We start from the raw sequence: 21,374 nt of genomic DNA on the forward strand, positions 1-21,374 counted from the left end.
AGTAAAAGAAGAACTTGCCACAATGAAAAAAGGGAAGGCTCCAGGCCCTGATGGTATTCCGCCAGAATTCCTCCACCATCTCAGCCCCAAAGGACTCCAATGGCTAGCAACATTGTACCCCACTTCTTTAAGGACAGTAAAGAACCCTGAAATATGGCATGAGGCAATAGTAATTGCCATTCCAAAGCCTGGAAATCCCCCTGATAAAGTGGGAAGCCAATTTCTCTTTTATGTATGACCTATAAACTTCTTGAACGTATCATCCTCAAAAGAATACACCCTTTTACTGAAACAATTATTCCTTTTGAACAGGAAGGCTTCTGGCCAAAATGTAGTTGTTGTGACCAAGTTCTGGCACTCAAAACACACATTGAGGCTAGCTATCAAAAAAACCCTAAAGACTGGTATAGTATTTGTTGACTTTCATCTGCATATGATACCTTATGGGTTAAGGGCCTGATGCTGAAACTTGCTAAAATTATACCTTGCTACCAAACATTTAGACAGCTGTGGACCATGCTGAGTAACAGACGTCTGTGGGTGTACCTGGATAATAAGGCCAGCTCACCTCGTATCATAAACAACAGGCTACCACAAGCCGTTGTACTTGCACCAACTCTTTTTAATATTTACATAAGTGACATGCCTCCAACTAAATCACGAAAATATACAGATGATCTTGCCATGAGAATCCAAGCATCAAACCTCTATGACATTGAGAACCACCAAAATATGGAACAATATTTCCAGAAATGGAGGCTCAAAGCAAACCCTGGAAAAACAATAGCAAGCACATTTCATCATGATAATAAGAGTCCCCAAAACACACTGAAGGTAGATTTCTGTGGTAAAAATGTGCAACATGATTATACTCCAACATATCTCTGAGTGAAACTCAACTGGACCCTCTCCTTCCATGATAATCTTGAGAAGGTAGCTGCAAAGATAAAAATGAGAGCCAACATAATCCAGAAACTAGTAGGTACAACCTAGGGTGCATCAGCATCAGTGTTGTGAACATCTGCAATAGCACTTGTATATTCAATAGCTGAATATTGTGTACTGGTAGGGAGCAGATGCAGCCATATACGACTTGTGAATACCCAGCCAAATACAGTGATGAGGTGCATCATGGGAACCCTCAAGTCAACTCCAACACCATGGCTACCTGTCCTATCTAAGATCACTCGCCCACTGATACTCTGAACTCAAGTTGCAGTGGAAGAGGTTTAGACTGGATATTAGGAAAAACTTTTTCACTAAGAGGGTGGTGAAACACTGGAATGAGTTACCTAGGGAGGTGGTAGAATCTCCTTCCTTAGAGGTTTTTAAGGTCAAGCTTGACAAAGCCCTGGCTGGGATGATTTAACTGGGAATTGGTCCTGCTTTGAGCAGGGGGTTGGACTAGATGACCTTCTGGGGTCCCTTCCAACCCTGATATTCTATGATTCTATGATTCTATGAACTGCTGCAACATTCTGTGGAGCTCAGCAAATCCAGGAAAACAGATGTCTTCCTATTCATCAAGACCTTGCAACACCCCCCTGCAATGTCTTACTTCCTGCAAGCCTTTCTGGGAACATTCATTTAGCCTCATGCAATCAGGCTATGATCAGAAGGAGGCTTGGAAAGCAGATTTGGCTAAACAAGACTTAAATAATAAACGTCTTGTGCCAGATCCCTCTCAGAAGGTTCCTGGATTTGACCTTTCATGGTCATTCTGGTCAACTCTGAACCAAATTCGAATATTATTGGGATCTGAACCTGACTTAGTGATTAAGAGTAACTTTTTTTTTCTAATTAGTGGGGTTTTTTTTTATATCCTGTATCTACATTTTCTGTTAAACAGTCCCACAACACTGCCAAGTGCATATGTTGATACAGGATATAAAAAAAACCCTAATTAGAAAAAAAAGTTACTCTTAGTCAGGTTCAGATCCCAATAATATTCTTTTGAAATCTATGGGAATCTTGCCATTGACTTAAATGGGAGATGGATTGGGCCCTCAATAGGCAATTTAATTATTTCTTTCTAGCATAAGCAAATAATTTGAGGCCCTGATCTGTACATAATGGTAAAAGAGCAGTTTAAATTCCAGTAATAAATTCCCCATGGATATCTTCAAAGCTCATAATAATCCCTTTTTTGATCAGATGACCAAAGATGAAGATACACAACTCCTGCTTGTCATAGCTGTCAGTAAAATTCACATGAAAAGGCTGTTTTTTTCCAGAATTGGATTAATTGATTCCTTTCTTACCTTGGAAACAGTCTCAGAATTTTTGTTAGCCCTATAAATTGTGAAAAAAATTGTTCTGAAATTTCTGTCCTGGCTAATAAAACACAGTAACATCTCTTCTAGGGAAGTCAAAATAGTCAGCTTTTTTTTATATCAACACAGTGTGTCTCTGGTTGATTTTGAAGCACTGAACTGAAGTCCTTTGCTATACAATAATCCCCACCCAATGCAGGCCTATGTAATGTACTATTTTTTAATATTGGATTTCTCCAGACTCTGAATAATGCAAGTCTCTTGCTTTAGAGACCAGTCATGAGTTTTCCAAAGTTTAAATGATTTAATTTAAATGTAAATGAAAAGTTTAAGCATAAATTCTCTATCAAGGTAAGAAAAGGAAAAAGAACACAAGAATATAGCATAAGAAAGTCCATACTGGCTCAGACTAATGTTCCATCTGGCCCAGTATCCTGTCTTCTGACAATGGCCAATGTCAGGTGCCCCAGAGGGAATGAACAGAACAGGTAGAATCATAGAATCATAGAATATCAGGGTTGGAAGGGACCCCAGAAGGTCATCTAGTCCAACCCCCTGCTCAAAGCAGGACCAATTCCCAGTTAAATCATCCCAGCCAGGGCTTTGTCAAGCCTGACCTTAAAAACCTCTAAGGAAGGAGATTCTACCATCTCCCTAGGTAACGCATTCCAGTGTTTCACCACCCTTTTAGTGAAAAAGTTTTTCCTAATATCCAATCTAAACCTCCCCCACTGCAACTTGAGGTAATCATCAAGTGATCCATCCTCCGTTGCCCATTCCCAGCTTCTGGCAAACAGAAGCTAGGAATACTTCAGAGCATTGTTTTGAATCCCTGTCCATTCTGGATAATAGCCACTGATGGACCTATCCTGCATGAACTTACCTAATTCTTTTTTGAACCCTGTTATAGTCTTCACAACATGCTCTGGCAAAGAGTTCCATAGGTTGACTGTGCATTGTGTGAAGAAATACTTCCTTTTGTTAGTTTTAAACCTACTGCCTATTAATTTCATTTGGCAACTCCTAATTCTTGTGTTATGAGAAGGAGGAAATAACTTTATTTACTTTCTCCTCACCAGTCATGATTTTATAGGCCTTTATCATATCCCCCCCATCCCCACCCACCCTTAACAGTCTCTTTTTGAAGCTGAAAAGTCCCAGTCTTATTAATCTTTCCTTGTAAGGAAGCTGTTCCATACCCCTAATTATTTTTGTTGCCCTTTTTGGTACCTTTTCCAGTTCCAGTATACATTTTTGCAAATGGGTGACCAGATCTGCATGCAGTATGCAAGATGTGGGTGTACCATAGATTTATAAAGAGGCAATATGATAATCTCTGTTTTATTATCTATCTCTTTCCTAATGATTCCCAACATTCTGTTAGCTTTTTTCACCATCACTGCAAATTGAATAGATGTCTTCAGAAAACTATCCACAATGACTCCAAAGTCTCTTTCTTATGTGGTAACAGCTAATTTAGACCCCATCATTTTATATGTATAGTTGGGATTATGTTTTCCAATGTTGAATTTCAGCTGTCATTTTCTTTCCCAGTCACCCAGTTTGTGAGATCCCTTTATAACTCTTCATAAACTGCTTTGGACTTAACTATCTTGAGTAGTTTTGTGTCATCTGCAAATGTTGCCACCTCACTGTTACCCATTTTTCAAGATAATTTAGGACTATGTTGAACAGTACTGGACCTACTACAGACCCCTGGGGGACACCACTATTTAACTCTTTCCATTCTGAAAACTGACCATTTATTCCTACACTTTTTTCCTATGTTTTAACCAGTTACTGATCCATAAGAGGAATCATAGAATCATAGACCTTCCCTCTTATTCCATGACAGCTTACTTTTCTTAAGGGCCTTTGGTGAGGGATCTTTTCAAAGGCTTTCTGAAAATCTAAGTACACTATATCCATGCTTGTTGACCTCTTCAAAGAAGTCTAGTAGATTGGTGAGGCATGATTTTCCTTTACAAAAAACATGCTGACTTTTCTCCAACAAATTATGTTTTTTCTACTTGTCTGATAATTCTGTTCTTTACTATAGTTTCAAATCAATTTTTGCCTGGTACTGAAGTTAGGCTTACCAGCCTGAAGTTATCAGGATCGCCTCTGGAGACTTTTTTAAAAAATTGGTGTCATATTAGCAATCCTCCAATCATCTGGTACAGAAGCTGATTTAAATGATAGGTTACATACCACAGTTAGTAGTTCTGCAATTTCACATTTGAGTTCCTTCAGAACTCTTGTGTGAATACCGTCTGGTCCTGGTGACTTATTACTGTTTAATGTACCATTTTGTTCCAAAACCTCTAATGACACCTCAATCTGGGACAGTTAATCAGATTTGTAACTTAAAAAGAATGTCTCAAATTTAGGAAACTCCCTCACATCTTCTGCAATGAAGACCGATGCAAAGAATTCATTTAGTCTCTTTGCAATGGCCTTATATTCTGTGAATACTCCTTTAGCATGTTGATCGTCCAGTGGCCACACCGGTTGTTTAGCAGGCTTCCTGCTTCTGATGTACTTAAAAATGTTTTTGCTATTACTTTTTGAATATTTGGCTAGCTGTTCTTCAGATCCTTTGTCGGCCTTCCTAATTATATTTTTACACTTCATTTGCCAGAGTTTATGCTCCTTTCTATATTCCTCAATAGGATATAACTTCCACTTTTTAAAGGATGCCTTTTCCCCTCTAACTGCTTCTTTTATTTTGTTGTTTAGCCATGGTGGCACCTTATGGGTCCTCTTATGTTTTTTTTTTTAATTTGGGGTATACACTTAATTTGAGCCTGTATTATGGTGTCTTTAAAAAGTCTCCATGCAGCTTGCAGGGATTTCACTTTTGGCTCTGTACCTTTTAATTTCTGTTTGACTAACTTCCTCATTTTTGTGTAGTTCCCCTTTCTGAAGTTAAATTCTATTGTGGTGGGCTTCTTTGGTGTTTCCTCTTCTTCCTCCCGCAAGGATGTTAAATTTAATAATATTATGATCACTCTTACCAAGCAGTTCAGCTATATTGACTTCTTGGACCAGATCCTGTGCTCCACTTAGGACTAAATCAAGAATTGCCTCTCCCCTTGTGGGTTCCAGGACTGGCTTCTCCAAGAAGCAGTCATTTATGGTATCAAGAAACTTTATCTCTGCATCCAATTCCTGAGGTGATGCATACTGAGTCAATATGAGGACAGTAGAAATCCCTCATTATAATTGAGTTTTTTATTTTTATAGCCTCTTTAATCTGAAGTACTTCACAATCACCATCACCATTCTGGTCAGGTTGTCTGTAGTGTATAATGCATTATTTTTATTATTCAACCAAGGAATATCTAGCCATAGAGATTCAGTGGTGAAGTTGGATTCATTGACATTTTTTACCCTATTTGAATTTATACTTTCTTTCACATACAGTGCCTCTCCCTCCCACAACCCTTCTTGCTGTTCTCTTCCTCCTCCTTCTCTCCTCCCCTCCTTCCACAGACACACACTATATGCCTTAGGACAGCCCCACAAATACCAAAAATAAAATAATGTTTGGAATAAGATCATGATCCACTGAATGCTATGCTGACTGCGCCCTTATGTTTCCACAGCTTCACTTGTTACCATACTTGAAGTAGTTTGAATTTCCCACTGGCTCAGTGGTGTGATTTTTCTGGAGGTGGGAAGGGAGTTCAAGCTAACTCATTGCTGGACTTTTTCTGATGCCCAGTGGAAAGTTAACATACCAGGTAAATATCAATGCATTTGAACAATGAGGGGCTTATTTCACTGGGTTCAGAAATGTGTCAAAACATTGGCTATAAAGCCACATCCCTTTTCACTGAGGTCACACTAGGTTGGATAAGCATAATGGGTTTGACTTATGCACAGAAGTTTTCTACAAAACTTTTTCCTTTATGTATAGTGATCACATCAGTTTCTGCTGGGGAAAAGACACAGTGTATAAGATTATTTCACCATAGTTTATGACTAAGAGAAATAAGCTCCTTCAGTGGAGGTTTTAAAAAGGAGGCTGGTTACCCATCTGTCTTGGATGGTTTAGACACAACAAATCCTGCATCTTGGAAGGGTGTTAGATTAGATGACCTTTGAAGTCCCTTGTAACCCTATAACTCCAATATTGCCAGTGACTTAAAATAGGCTTGTGTTTAAAGGATAAACCTTGACAGTACTGAATTAAAGAGATTTTGAACATTTGGTTCAGAGCTGGTGGCATTTTCTCCTATACAACATACCAGTGTTTCTCTCTTAATCCTACTGTTTGCCTTACAGCGTGTTTTTAAAGTTCCTGTATTTTTAGACTTGTATACACAATAACACTCAGGGAACAATTCACTTCAAATAATTTATTTGGTGAGTTTAGTTCTTGTCTGTTCACAGATTATCTGAATGGATTTATACTACTAGAAAAGTAAAGAGATGTGGGGAGATAGCAGGCAGAAAATTAAAAGTGTGTCCAATTTCTGGCAAGTAGTCAAGAAACCAAACAGAGCAACATAAACTATCAACAGATTAATGGATCAGAAGAAATCATTATGGCACCATCCAGCAGGTACTTAAATCACACATATTGCGGGTTCCATACTACAAGGATATTGGAGAACTGGAAATGGTACATAAAAAAAATACCAGTAGGCTGGCAAAATCCTTAGACGTTAAAGAATGTTCATCTGGAGCATTACAGATATCAGGTTTGTCATCAATAAAATATTAGCATTAGGAGATATAATCAGTTTTGAAGTACAATTCTAAGGAGGATGGAGAAGGTGGATTTCAAAAAATTATTCAGGAAGGTAACAGGCTTCATAATGAAAAGGGCACAAAACTGAACAATGTAGTAACTTGGAACTAAAAGAGTTTTAGAGAAAAAGCTTTATTTGAATTGTAGAGAGACAAGGTTGGTGAGGTAATATCTTATATTGGACCAACTTCTGTTGGTGAGAGAGATAGGCTTTTGAACTTATACAGAGCTCTTCTTCAGGTCTGGGAAACAAACTTTTGAACAGTAGCAGATGGTCCCCCACTAGGGACTGCACAACTTTCACCATTGTAGAGCCAGGTTCAAACTCTAAAATAGATCACAAATTTGAGTTTGAGGACCATCAAAAAGCCACCATGCAGTTTGACACAACAAACAGCACAAGATTTGAAGTCACAACAATGGTGCAGGTACAAACAGATTTTTGGCTCAGTGCTGTTTGGAGAAGCTTACACTATACCTGACACAAACAGTCTGTCACCTGTTTTTGAACTGCAACTTCAAACATTATATATAATTGTATATTTATACACATATACACAAACATGTACAGATAATATACAAACACTCACCAGTGTTAAAATACTTGGAAAGGCTATAAAAGGCAGCAAGAGAGGTTGCACCCATGAGCATATTCATGAATGAGTTGGGTTCAGGAAGTAGAAGAAATCCTGCATGCAACAGATTCTAGCTATAGATGTATCAGAGGGGTAGCTGTGTTAGTCTGTATCCACAACAATAGAGATGCTGATTGATCAAAGCCATCCTAGGGCCTCCTTCCTTCCTAATACATTAATATGTTATATGTAATAAAATAAGCAGTGTCATATTTGTAAGGATATTTTTTTCATTTCTTTGCTCATTTCCCAGTTACTCACTGTCAATCTCTTTTCAGTCCATTAACTGTTATAGACTTGTGTTTTTCCAAAAAGAACAATCTTGTATTACAAGGGGGGGTGGAATCAGTGCTTCTCACTGACTAAAATTTAAAGTTAATCTATTTGCTATTCTGCTGGGAATGTATTTGAATCCAGCCTTGACCAGCCTGCTCAAAACTAATTTTGATCAGAGTTTTTCAGCTGTTACAGCTCTGATTTGATTTCAGCTAGGGTTACTGTATTTTAATACCAGTCCTTGGCCAGTAATCATGGTAGCTGGTGTTGCATCAAGAAAAATACCTCCTTTTTCAAGGAGGATATTTCAGAGCTCAGGAAGTTGAGGGGCTTGGGAGTAATAGAAAAGTTCACTCTTTATTACTAATCAATGAACATTCAAAAGGTAATCAATCAGTTACCTGCATCTGCCATATCAGTTCGTCACATTCCCTCTCCTCCCCCTCCCCCAAAAATGAGTTTTAAAGTGAAAACATCAGCTTGGGGGTGATAGGTGTAAGTGAAGCAGTGATTAGGGTATGCCTTTGATTTATATTTGCAATAATAATAAGTAATTATATGCTCCGCTATTGTCTCCTTTGAAGCTCCTCACCTGTGTTCCTGATCCTATTCCCACTTCATGACTACCCTCTCTTGCTCCCTCTCTATCCAGCCTATTCACTTCCTTCTTCTCCCTCTCCTTCACCCAAAACCTCTCTTCTCTGGATCTTTCCTCTAAATAAATCCATGTCCAAGTATTTCCCTTCTTTTAAAAGAAAAACTGTCCTTATTTGTCTCTTCAGTTTCTTTTCTCCTTTTTACCCATATGCTCATTGAATGAGTCATGTATAGCCATTGTCTCGTCTTCCTCTCCCCTAACTTCATCTGGGATCCTCTTCAGTCTGGTTTTTGTCCCTTCTAATCAACTTCAACATTGTCTTCTCTTTTAAACCAAGACAGGGGTTCCATAGCCCATACTCATTTTTGACTATTCCACAGTGACAATTGATTAAATATTCTGACATCCTGTTTGTGTTTCACAGCACTGTCTTCTCCCAATCCAATTCTTATTCTTATTCTGTGACTGCTTGTAATAGGAAGGACTCACAACCAAGGTGTTGCCAGGTTTCTTCCACTCTAGAATCCCCTATTGTCTCATAGTCTTCATCTGTGCCTATCTACATCTTCCATCTCATTTATCTCCATCTGAGGGGGTCTTCCACAATACCTCTCCTAGCTGCCAGTCTTCTACCAGGACTGTCTCCAGGGCTGTAAGCTGGTCTCAGCTACGAGGTCTATGGTACCCAAGGAGGGGAAGGACCTCCTTGCAGAGCCCCTGCTACACAACCTTCAGCTGGGTGTGCAGGTGGTGGACTCCCCCTTGGTCTGCTGGAGGTTGGTCCTGGCAGGTACCACAAATATTGGAGACCTCTTGGACTATAACTGGGGGGACTTGGTGGATCCCCTAGTGCTCAGTCGGTTTATGGGGCTCTCCACCCCTCATGCCTGGCATGTGTCCACCAGCACGTACTCCAGGAGGTGAGGGCAGCCTTACCGCCTGCCACTCGGGCCTTTCCTGAGTGGGACCTGCAGGAGGGTGCTCCCCGCCTGCCCCTCATGCCTGGTCCTCTGGACATCAGCATCAGGCCCCTGCCCCACAAGTCCTTCTGGCTGCACCCTCCAGACCACCCAAACCAGCTGTGTGACCTGCAGCTGGTTCATTTCTGAGCTGTGCCTAGGAAACAGCTGTACATATTTGTGCCTCATACCCTTCACTTTCTCACCCTCATATCCCGCCCCAACATCACAAGATGGGACCTTCTACCACCTGTGGAGGGTAAGTCTGTATTCCACCCTCATCCCATGGCCCACTGGGTAAGTTAGTTGGAAGCGCCTTCACAGAGCCATGAACACAGGCGTGTACCTGGCACAATTCACCCCCCACTTCCTGAAACGTGTGGCATGAGGGAGATCCTGGAACATAGTTACACTGAATGTGCCAGGTTGAAGCCCCTTTTACGGCACCTCCAGAACCTTCTCTTTAGGTTCTAGTTGCACTTTTCCCCACACCTTGTAATATACACTCACCCCATCTGTGGCCCCATGAAGTCGTGAGACCTCCTTGTCAACCTCCTCCTGGTGTTGGATGGGAGGTGCTTTGTGACTGTGGAGCCTATTTCCACTCCTTCCTCAGGTCGCACACCCAACAGAGTTCCTCTGGGCCACACCCACTGGCTCCCTGGAAGCCTTTGAGGAGCAATGGGTACTGTCCAGTGTTCTCTGCTCTGTGTCTCCCTTGGGCTCCCTAATTTTGACCCTATGACCCTTGTCCCTGTCTTTCATTAGTTGTCCCCCAATCTCCTCTCATCTGTGGGTCAGTAGCTCCTCCTCTTAGGCTGGAGGAGGGGCCTTTAGATGTGTGTGGACCTGTGGACACCCATCCCCAGGAACTCAATAGGTGTCTGAATTTTCCATGGCCACACCCTCTGCAAGGTCAACTTTAATTTTTTGTTACACTGGAAGGGAACAGATGTCCAACTGAAAATTCAAATAAACATTCAAACAAGTGTTTCTCCTGCCCCTCTTGGGTTATGTAGAAGTTTCCTGCCCTTCACCCCTTCTCCAGGCACTGCAAAGTTCTTTGTTCTTTTGGTAGAGCACCATCTCATAGAGACTTCTCCCTGGAGGCTCTTTTTGTCTTAACTGGTTTTTCACTGCCTTCTCTTCCTATGCAGAATTTCTCATAGCAGTATCTCATTCTTCCAACCACTCTGTAAGGAAGTCCAATAGATCTTGACCCACTCTTCTCTTCACAAGCCTATAGCAAATTGCCCAAGGCCACACATCAAGTCTGTGGTAGAAGCTGAACAGAGGCCAGATGGCCTGACCTACAGTCTGTGTGCTGCAGATAGCAATTATAATCTATTACAAGATACTAATTTAAAGCCTCATGATGACTTTAAAGATTGTTACAATGCATTGTACCCATTCAGTTACACTCTCATCTTAAAAAAACAAAGGAGATGAATTCAATATTCAGCTGGTTGTGTCCCAGTTTAATGTAAAACACAGGATTTTTGTGTTAATATATATGGAGCTGTTCGGTAGCATTAGAGCAGCTTTTAAAATTTGCCAACATATCACCTTTGCCTGAAGAATAGTCCCATCAGAGAGAAAACAAAACCCACATCTTTTGTGGTCACAACTCATCTTGAATTGTCAAATGGTTGGCTGACTCTCAAACTTCCAGCCTTATGGCTGAAACTAAAGAAGAAATCAATACATTGTCCCTCAGCTGTCAAGTGTGCTGAAGATACTTACAATGAGCAGACATATAAAAGAAAAATATGATTCTACTCCATTACTATTAATAATGTATTTACTTTGATAAAATGAAATTGGAATTGCAAAGATTTTTGACAAAGATAAAATAGATTATATGATATAATGAACACACATTAGCCAAGGACTTAGATCAAGTGTTTTTGACTTACTAACCTCTGGTACCGCCAATTTCAGTGCCCACGAGGGTCACAAAATTCATCTTTACCAGAATTACTGCCCATTAAAAAACCAAACCAAAGCAAAATGATTCACTCAGGGAAAAGCACTGTTTTAGAAGTGATATTTCTAGCAGTAAATTTTGGATAGCTCTGTGAAAAGTGTGTTACTCCTGAAAACTACAACAGACGCCTGTCTATTGCAGTCATACCACATTGCACAGGGCTAGCCTAAGGATTTGGGGGAAGGTTTGTTACCTGGGGTTCTTTCACCCCAAAGCTCTTGGAAACTTTTGCTCTGTGCGAGGTGGTGTCAGGAAATAAATCAGGGGCGACATGGCCATCCGACCGAAAGATGGCTGGCACAAACAGGACAACACAAGAGTGCTTTCACTTAAAAAAAGTGAAAAAGTTTCACTTGAAACTTTACTTAGTCTCAAGCACTTATACGAATGTCCGCAAGAGGTTAGTAAAACACCCCCCAACCCTTGATAATTACCAAAGCTGAGTGTGGCTCTCGAATGGCACAGCGGCCGCTGTGAAACACAAGATGCATCCAGAGAGAGAAAGTCCAGTCCTGAAGAGTCCCACTACCTCAAACTTTTTCCCCTTATTTATACATCAGTAATAGAATGACTTGTTAAGTAAGCAGTTTCAATGATCGAGTGAGAGGTTCCTTCTGTTTATCGATTAACCAGGTGTGGGTTTTTCCAGGGTTTGTAGCCTTGAGGCCCCAATAGACATTCCTGGGGCACATCCTGCTCTTCTAAGATGTATGTAGCAGCAACTTCAACATAATTCTTATCAGGAAGGACGCGGGGTCAAGCTGCCCTCTCTGTGGCACCCCCTCCTGCCTTGGTTAAGCTAAGCTGCTGACTTGGCTGCTTTCAGCGATAAGCCATAGTGGTTTCAGGCACTTTACTGGTTTGCCAAAGTCTCCCCATACAGTTTCCCCTCCTTAAAGGTCACCTTTCATACAAGGGGGCCTTTACCTGATTGCTGTCACATCTTTTCTGGATGCATCTGAGTTGAGATCAGCCGAGACCGAGCAAATTATCTTCTTGTTGGCATCCCATAGAGCATGGTTAGCACACCAGCATAGCAATTGACAAGGGATCGCCTTAGCCTCCTTTCCTAGTTGAGGGAGGGGCGACAAGTTCGATATGTTCCTTACCCGGGGGCACAAATGGCGGTGGCAGTAACCACTGACTCATCTGTTGGGGGACTTGCAATTGCCAAATTTTGCGCTATACCCAGCATGTCATGAGGCTGGTAACAAAAACCACTTCTATTTGGCACCCCAGTATTACTATGATGGGGTGTAGGGTCAAATTCAGGATGCCTGTGCCAGTGGGGGACCATCCCAATAACACTTCCCACCAGTGGTGTGTCAGGCCCTGGCCAATTCTTGCAAATATCCATTTAATTTCACTGGTATTATGGTGCACAGTAACCGTGACTTTGCGCTCTTCCTGTTTTGCAGTATGTAACTGGTTTTGTAAATCAGGGTGTACAAGCACTGTTTGTAAAGCAGTTAAATCCATTCCAAGGGGCACAGGTTTTACAATAGAATACAAAGTATGAGACACTTTTAACTGACTATATTTAAATTCAGGTACATGAAATTCGAAATCACATCCCCTAATTGCTATAATATGACAGAAACATTTATAGCATAACTTCATTTGTCTGCCAATACCTCTATGTTAGTAGCATCCAGCACTCCAACTTCTAATCCAGTTTCATCCAGAGCAGTTCAATACATTTCTTGGGAGCTTTTTCTTTAGGCTACCCACCCCACCTGGCTGCCAGGCAAAATCCAATAGCCTTCAGTAGTTCACACTGAGATAGTATTAGGGCAGCTATACTGTCACTGGGCCTTTCTTTCCTTATATCCAATGTCATACAACACTCAGGTGCATTCAGCTGGGCTTCCATGCTGGAAGTTTAGTAGGAAGTAATAATTAGCAAGTCTTATTCTTTTAGTAACCCATGTTTTTGCATACCCTTTTTCCCCTTGGTAATTTCACTTTGTGCTTTAAAACTTTATATCCATCCTTTTATTCCCACCAACAGATATACCTTGTGTCTCATGAATATTTTGCTTTCAAATGTGCCTTTACCGCCTAAGGATGTTTCCCTGTTAACAGACTGGCGTTTCTGTAAATACAGTTAAAATGCTTGTTAATCCTTTTCTGCCTAATGTAGTATTTCTGTTTTTGTAACACAATACACAACAATGCTAGCAGCAAGACAAAACATAAAACACAAAACACAATCTTTGTCGCGACAGTAGATCCATGGTATTCTGGGTTGCTCTTTAGCTGGTACCAGCTTTTCCTGATTCTCTGAAAGACAAAAAGAACATGTTTCTATCCCTTTTGGGGTGGCAGATGATTGCTTAAAATGTCCATTCCTTTTACAAATATCCTTGCTGATTGAATCATAGACTTTAAAGTCAGAAGGGACCATTATGATCGTCTACTCTGGCCTCTTGCACAACACAGGCCACAGAATCACACCCACACACTCCTGTAACAAACTCCTAACCTATGTCTGAGCTACTGAAGTTCCCAAATCTTGGTTTAAAGACTTCAAGATGCAGAGAATCCTCCAGCAAGTGACCCATGCCCCATGCTGCAGAGGAAGGTGAAAAACCCCCGGGGCCTCTGCCAATATGCCCTGGAGGAAAATTCCTTCTCGACCCCATCTAACATCCCATCATAGGCCATTGAGCATATTTACTGCTAATAGTCAAAGATCAATTAATTGCCAAAATTAGGCTATCCCATCATACCATCCCCTCCATAAAGTTATCAAACTTAGTCTTGAAGCCAGATATGTCTTGCCCCCACTGCTCCCCTTTGGAAGGCTGTTCCAGAACTTCACGCCTCTGATGGCTAGAAACCTTCGTCTAATTTCAAGTCTAAACTTCCTGATGGCCAGTTTATATCCATTTGTTCTTGTGTCCACATTGGTACTGATCTTACCCTCTCCCTCCCTGGTTTTTATCCCTCTGATACATTTGTAGAGAGCATTCTTTTGGTTAGGCTAAACAAGCCAAGCTCTTTGAGTCTCTTTTCATAAGACAGGTTTTCCATTCCTCGGGTCATCCTAATAGCCCTTCTCTGTACCTGTTCCAGTTTGAATTCATCCTTCTTAAATATGAGAGACCAGAACTGCAAACACTATTCCAGATGAAGTCTCATTAGTACCTTGTATAATGGTACTAACACCTCCTTATCTCTACTGGAAATACCTCGCCTGATGCATCCTAAGACCGTATTGCAGGCAAAACAGAGGAATTACCCCCATGCTTTCCTGTGTGTTTGTTCTATAGGCAGGCCAGGTTTCAATGGCTCCTACCTTTTAAGAGTTTAGGGGAAATTATCCCACTGTTCAGTTATTAAATTCATGAGGTGGTGTACCTCAGTTTTTCTTCTTATACAGCAGACCAAGTTTGTAATATTCTTTCTGCTGTGCTAAGTTTTAAGTATATTCACAGGTAATATTTGAGAAGCATCATTACCATATGACTTTAAAGGTTTTTTCAAAAATCATACACACTATCCATTGTTACAGGGGTACTTCTTAACCTTAAATTATCCCAATGTTTAATATTAACATCAAATCTATAAAAACTTCAGATTTCAGCACTGCATACACACACAAAAAGAATATTTTCCTACTTAGGGTTAACCTGTCCCTCTCTTATTTTTAGGTTTGACTTCTTTTTCCACCTTCCTCTACCAGTAAGGTAATTTGCATTTTCACAGATGCTTTCTGGCTTGCTTTTGGATCCAAAGCCATCAGCAGGTCAGAGACTCTCTCTTAAAAGGGGACACAGTCAACTTCCACCTGAGTTTTGATTTCTTTTCACTTTCAACTTCTGCTTCCAAAACACACAATGATCTGAAAAAGAAAACACAATCTACTGTGGCTTCCTTTAGAGCCCCAATAGGATTTTAGTTAAGTAGCATGTTTTGTCTGCATGTCTTTTACCCTTTCTGCAATATACACTGCACATGTCCTGGGAAAAAATGCACATTCCTTTCATAGTTTAACTTCTATAACATTATATTAGCCATATCAATTTTTACATAAGGTGTAACAGTTTCTTTTGTGCTCACAGTTTCTATGAACCTTCATCAAAGTGACAGTCTGATTACTCAGAGCCACCTAAAGACTCAGTGTTTCTAATGTTGCTTCCTTCCTTTTTTTTTTTGTGCACCTCACCCCTGCAGTTGCTCCAGAGGGGCACTGTCTTTTTTTTTTGTTTGTTTTTTTAACGTCTTATACTACAGCTCTTAACTGCTATTTTGTTACCAAAAAAAAAAAAAAAAAAAAACGGATCCAGAATTTCTCCCCATTCTCCTGGGTTGGACTGCCCTGTTGCAGCCAGGACTTGGGTCTTTTTAAAAAAATATTGAACTGTTTGCTATTTGCTGTTGAAAGCATTGAGGTACCTTAAGGGTTAAATGCTAAATACCAAAGCCAAACAACACTAGTCAACAACACTAGTCACTAGTCACAAGAAAAAAAGTGTTTCTCAGTTTTGCAACTTTGAATGAAAGATTCAGATGGCTTTTTAGTGGTGTTATTTAAAACCAAACCAAACCAAAAAACAATTTATCTTAAACCCACAAAACTGAGTTTCACAAGCCAGGAGCACTGGCTTTGGTCCCAAACAATCCACACACTTACATAGTATAACTATATACACACACTCACACAGAGATACAAGCATACTCTTCTGCTTCACATCACTTACACTGCTTTAATTTTTACACAGCTGTACATAGATTACTTTGGTATATATGTGGGGTCAGGTAAGTTCCAATGGAAACCCCTTATGTTCTTTTGGCAAATTTGACTAAATTGTTCAGTCAAATGATTCAAAGCAGACTGTCTTTTTGCCTGGCTTATTTACAAACATTCCTCTGGAAAAGGGCCCATTTTGCCTTCAGAATAGCTGCAAAGAAATCAAGAATCTTTCACTATAACACTTTTTCTGTTAACATTTGTACAAGGTTCAGCTGCTTAATTCCCTCCAGCCTCTGCAGAGTTAATTTCTCACTCTCTTTATCTGTTGCCTGCCTGCTTGTCTGGGCCTGATCCTGCTTTCCTCCCTGAACCGCCCCTTCCCATGGGCGCAAGCTTTGTCCCACTAACAATTTAGCAAGGAGGGTGGGTTCCTCAACTAGCTCTCACCCCTCTTGGTCCCTTTTCTTTGTTCCCTTTCTCTCTTGTTGCTCTGGGGTGGTCATTCTGCCAAATAGGTAGCGACCCTTTCTGACATAAGGCACAGGTACTTTGCTATTGTTTAGTGTGTTAGACTCTATCAGTTCAGTCCAGAAGCCCTTAGGCTGCCTGCAGTGTCTCCATTGAATTAGTTACCAGCACAAAATTCTCTGGTACTCACACATTCAAGGGCACGCACCTTTTCCCCAGTTCCTAGGGCTCCAGGCAAAAAGCACCTAACTTTACCCCTCCGTGGGCTCTGGGCTCTACTCCTCCATGGGCTCTGGGCAAGTACCCATTACCTGTGGACTCAGAGCAAACTCCCTTTCCCTGTGGACTCAGGGCTTAAACTTTTGTGGGTTTATGGGGTCTTTTACCAGTGAAAGAGCCTTACACAGTAATATGACCAGTCAGAATCAGGTCCACCTGGGGGACTCCAGTCTCTCCATGGTGTCATTGGCAAAGTGTTAAGGTCTGATAGCTCTGATGTTTGGGGCTGTGTCCTGGAGTTGGTTCCCTGTCTCTGGATATAATTTCTCCACTCGAGCAGGCAATCAGCCTGAGTTCTGAGTCCCAGTAACGGAATGTATCCATAAATTAACTTGCGAACTGCGACATAGGAACTTGTAGGGAGCGATCCCACTCCGCTGTCTTTTATCTCCTATTGCAATGGAGAAACTACAAACTGTTTTTACCATCCGTCTCCTTCCTGTGACAGGTTTCAATCGGTCCTCCGAGCCCCTAGGGGACGATGGAGAGCTATGGTCCCACTGGCGGGCCTTAGTCACACCTTTCAGGCACTGGGGAATTAGCGGGAAAAGGTGTGCCGGCCCAAGCCTGCCGCACGCCCCTCAGGCAGGGGGAGCACCAGCCCGAGCCTGCCGCGCGCCCCTCAGGCAGGGGAGCGCCGATACGGGTTGGTAGTGCACAGTTTTGCCACCCAAGGCCAGTTGGCCGGGGTAGGGGAACGCAGGCCCACCCAACTCCCCTGCGTTCCAGCCCAGGGCCCTGACAGTGGCAGGAGCTGAAGGTCCCGCCGCTCGGTCAGCGGGGGGCCATCTGCGCCCGCTGACCAAACATACCCCCCCACAGTGCAGTTCTGCCCCTGGGCTACTTCCTACCCGGTCTCTCAAGCGGGTCTCTCCGGTCCCTCCAGCTCGTCCGGGTATTCCGCCGCTGGCAGCTCCAGCTCCCCCTCTGTGTCGGACTCACGCTGGCCTGGGCTACAGCCAGGCTCCTCCAGGTCCTCTGGGTTCTCAGCGGCTGGCAGTCCTGGTCGCCACAGGCCTTCCTCCCGGTCAGGTTCCTCCTGGCCCAGGGCCTCCCCTGGGTCGGCAGCAGGATCGCGAGGGAGCAGCCTGTGCCTGTCTCCCTCCCTGGTGCTCTCCTCACTGGGCAAAGGGCCCCGCCCTTTGTACTTCCTGTCCCACCCCTCCCCTTCCGGGGATTGGTGTAAGCTTGGTCTGGCCCCGCCCACTCAGGCTGAGAGGGTGGCTCTTTACCCTCTGGTTCGGAGGGGAGCCACCCTGGCTCCCTACATACCCCACCCCTCAAATCCAGCTCCGGATCTTCGGAGCTGGTGTCCTCAACCTCTCTGAGGCGGGATAGGAAATCTGCATTGGCGTTGTCTCGTCCCGCCCAATGGTGAATCGTGAAGGCATAGGGCTGCAGAGTGAGATACCACAGCATCAGCCTGGCATTATTGTCCTTCATCTTATTAAGCCACTTTAGGGGTGCGTGGTCCTTAACCAGTATAAAGGGGGCCCCGAGGATGTAGTAACGGAGAGCATCGACTGCCCACTTAACGGCTGGGCCTCTTTCTCCACGACGGAGTAGTTCTGTTCTCTGGGGAACAGCTTCCGACTGAGGTAAACAATCGGGTGTTCCTCCCCGTCCACTTCCTGTGAGAGGGCCACCCCAAGCCCTACGCCTGAGGCATCAGTCTGAACAATAAAGTCAGGATGAAAGTCAGGGCTGAAGAGTATTGGATCGCTACAGTCGTTCTTTAATAGTTCGAAAGGCCGTCTTGCACTCGTTGGACCAATGCACCCGGCGGGGACTGTCCTTGGTCAAGAGCTCCGTTAGCGGGGCTGTAATGCTTGCGAAGTGGGGTACAAACCGCCGGTAATAACCAGCTAAGCCCAAGAACTGATGCACCTGCCTCTTCGTAGTCGGCACCGGACAGTCCTGGAGTGCTTGGACTTTCCCGATGAGGGGGCGGAACTGTCCCCGGCCCAAGGTGTAACCCAGGTAAGTGGTTTCCTCCTGCCCAATTCGGCATTTTTTTGGATTGGCCATAAACCCGGCTGCGCGGAGGTCCCGGAGCACCGCCACTACTTGGTTAAGATGTTCCTCCCAGTTATTGCCATAGATGACCACATCGTGCAGGTAGGCTGCAGCGTACTTAGTGTGTGGTTGCAACACCCGGTCCATCAAATGCTGGAAGGTTGCCGGGCCCCCATGTAGGCTGAAAGGCATCCGGGTGAAATGGTATAACCCTGAAGGGGTGGCAAACGCGGTCTTCTCCTTGGACCTGAGATCCAAGGGGATCTGCCAGTATCCTTTGGTGAGATCTAAAGTGGTGATATAACAGGCCTCCCCGAGCCAGTCAAGGAGCTCATCGACGCGGGGCATCGGATAGGCGTCAAATTTTGAAATGGCGTTTACCCTCCGGAAGTCAATTCAAAACTGCCGGCTCCCATCTGGTTTTGGTACAAGGACAATGGGGCTCCGCCACTCGCTCTGGGAGCGCTCAATAACACCCAGATCCAACATCGCCTGGACTTCCTCCTCTACGGCCTCCCGCATTCGCCTAGGCAATGGCCGGGTTGTCTCTTGGACCACCACCCCGGGTTCCATCTGGATCACATGGTAGGTGAGCATAGTCCGCCCGGGTTTCGTGGTGAACGTCTTGGGGAATGCCCTTACTAAGCAGAGTGCCTGTTCTTGCTGCTCGACTGTGAGTGTCTCTGCTAGCTGGGGCTCACCATTATCCGCCTCCTCGGGTGGATGGGGCCCCAGGTCTGGTTCGGGGGGATATGGGGCAACTAGGAGCCCTTCCCGGTCCTGCCAGGGTTTTAAGAGGTTTACATGATAAATCTGTTTTTCCTTACGGCAACCAGGTTGCCGAATCTCGTAGGTGACTGGCCCTACCTGGGGGAGGACCTCATACGGACCCTGCCAGCAGGCAAAAAGCTTTGATTCTTCTGAGGGGAGCAGGAGGAGTACTCGGTCCCCTAGCCCAAATGATCAAGCCTGGGCACCCTGATTGTAGTGCTGCTTCTGGGCTCTTTGGGCTCGCCCGCCTGCGCCAGCCGCCCCTGCAGTTGTAAGACGTACTGCAAGAGACCCTGTGTTGCGGACGGGTTGTGTTCCCAAGTCTCCCTCAAGAGGTCCAACACCCCATGGGGTCGCCGCCCATAGAGGAGCTCGAACAGGGAGAACTTCGTGGACGCCTGTGGGACTTCTCGAATTGCCAGTAGTAAAGGAGGGAGCAGCTGGTCCCACTGGCGGAGGTCCTGGGTGGGGAAACGCCGCAACATTCCCTTCAGGGTCCAGTTAAACCGTTCGACCAATCCATCAGTCTGGGGATGGTAGACTGAGGTCTACAATTTCTTAATCCCCAGTAGGGCACATACCTGACGGAACAGCTTAGATGTGAAGTTGGTCCCTTGATCAGTCAGTATCTCCCATGGGAGGCCCACCCTTGCGAAGATCTTCATGAGCTCCGCAGCGATAGTGTGGGCGGTGATACTTCTTAAGGGGATGGCCTCGGGGCAGCGGGTGGTGTAGTCCATCAGGATGAGGATGTACTGATGGCCCGCCTTACTTTTTGGAAAAGCCCGACCAGGTCCATTGCTACCCGCTCAAATGGTACACCTACGACTGGTAACGGGACCAGGGGGGCCTTCCGTACCCCTGCCGGGGCTGCATGTTGGCAGTCCGGGCACGACCCACAGTAATCCTTCACCTCATGGTGGACTCCGGGCCAGAAGAACCTGGCCAGGACCCTGGCCACAGTTTTTTCTGCCTAAATGGCCGGCAGCCGGGATGTCATGGGCAAGCTTCAGGACTACCTGACGATGAATGCGGGGGACCACGAGTTGGGTCTGGACCTCTTGGGTCTGGGGGTCTTGGTCCAGGTGGTAGAGCCGCTCGTGGTTGAGTTCAAACCTGGGCCATTGGGTGGTGCGCCACGTCTCCACGACCTCACCATCCACCCGGGCCAGCTGCTCATAGGCAAACCGGAGAGTAGGGTACTCCCTTTGATCCTGGCTAAAGTCCACCAGGTCAGAAGGAGGACCGGCCATTTCCAGGCCATCCTGCCCGGGGGTGGGACCTGGGTCAGCTCCAGGGTCGGAGCTCGAGTCAGGTCCTGTCTTTGTCTCAGGCAGGGCTCCCTCAAAGGCCTCTTTGGTGGGTAGGGATTGGAGCACCTCGACGAAGTCTGGCCAGTCACGGCCCAGGATCACTGGATAGGCGAGGGATGACGCCACCGCCACATTCATTAACTGAGTTGCTCCATTCATCGTGATGGGGACCCGAACCCTGGGGTACGATTTTACTTCTCCGTGGATGCACTGAATCCGTACTTCCCCAATGGTCTGCTTGGTGTCCGAGAAGAGCGCCTGGTGGACAAGGGTCTGCCCACAGCCCGAATCAACTAAACCCACCACGGGGACCCCGGCGACTTCCATGGGAGCTGTCAGTT

General features: G+C 44.3%; 1 long non-coding RNA gene across 1 annotated transcript in view; it reads right to left on the minus strand.

Moving 5' to 3' along the window:
- Positions 1–7,241: 7,241 nt before the first annotated feature.
- LOC311518930 overlaps positions 7,242–21,374 on the minus strand; it is an 88,758-nt gene continuing 74,625 nt past the window's right edge. Inside the window, exon 3 of the long non-coding RNA XR_014711147.1 lies at positions 7,242–7,359. This is a non-coding gene — a long non-coding RNA (uncharacterized lncRNA). The remainder of the gene's footprint in view (positions 7,360–21,374) is intronic.

The sequence above is a fragment of the Lepidochelys olivacea genome, assembly GCF_965140295.1.
Source record: "Lepidochelys olivacea isolate rLepOli2 genome assembly, chromosome: 3".
NCBI lineage: Eukaryota > Metazoa > Chordata > Testudines > Cheloniidae > Lepidochelys > Lepidochelys olivacea.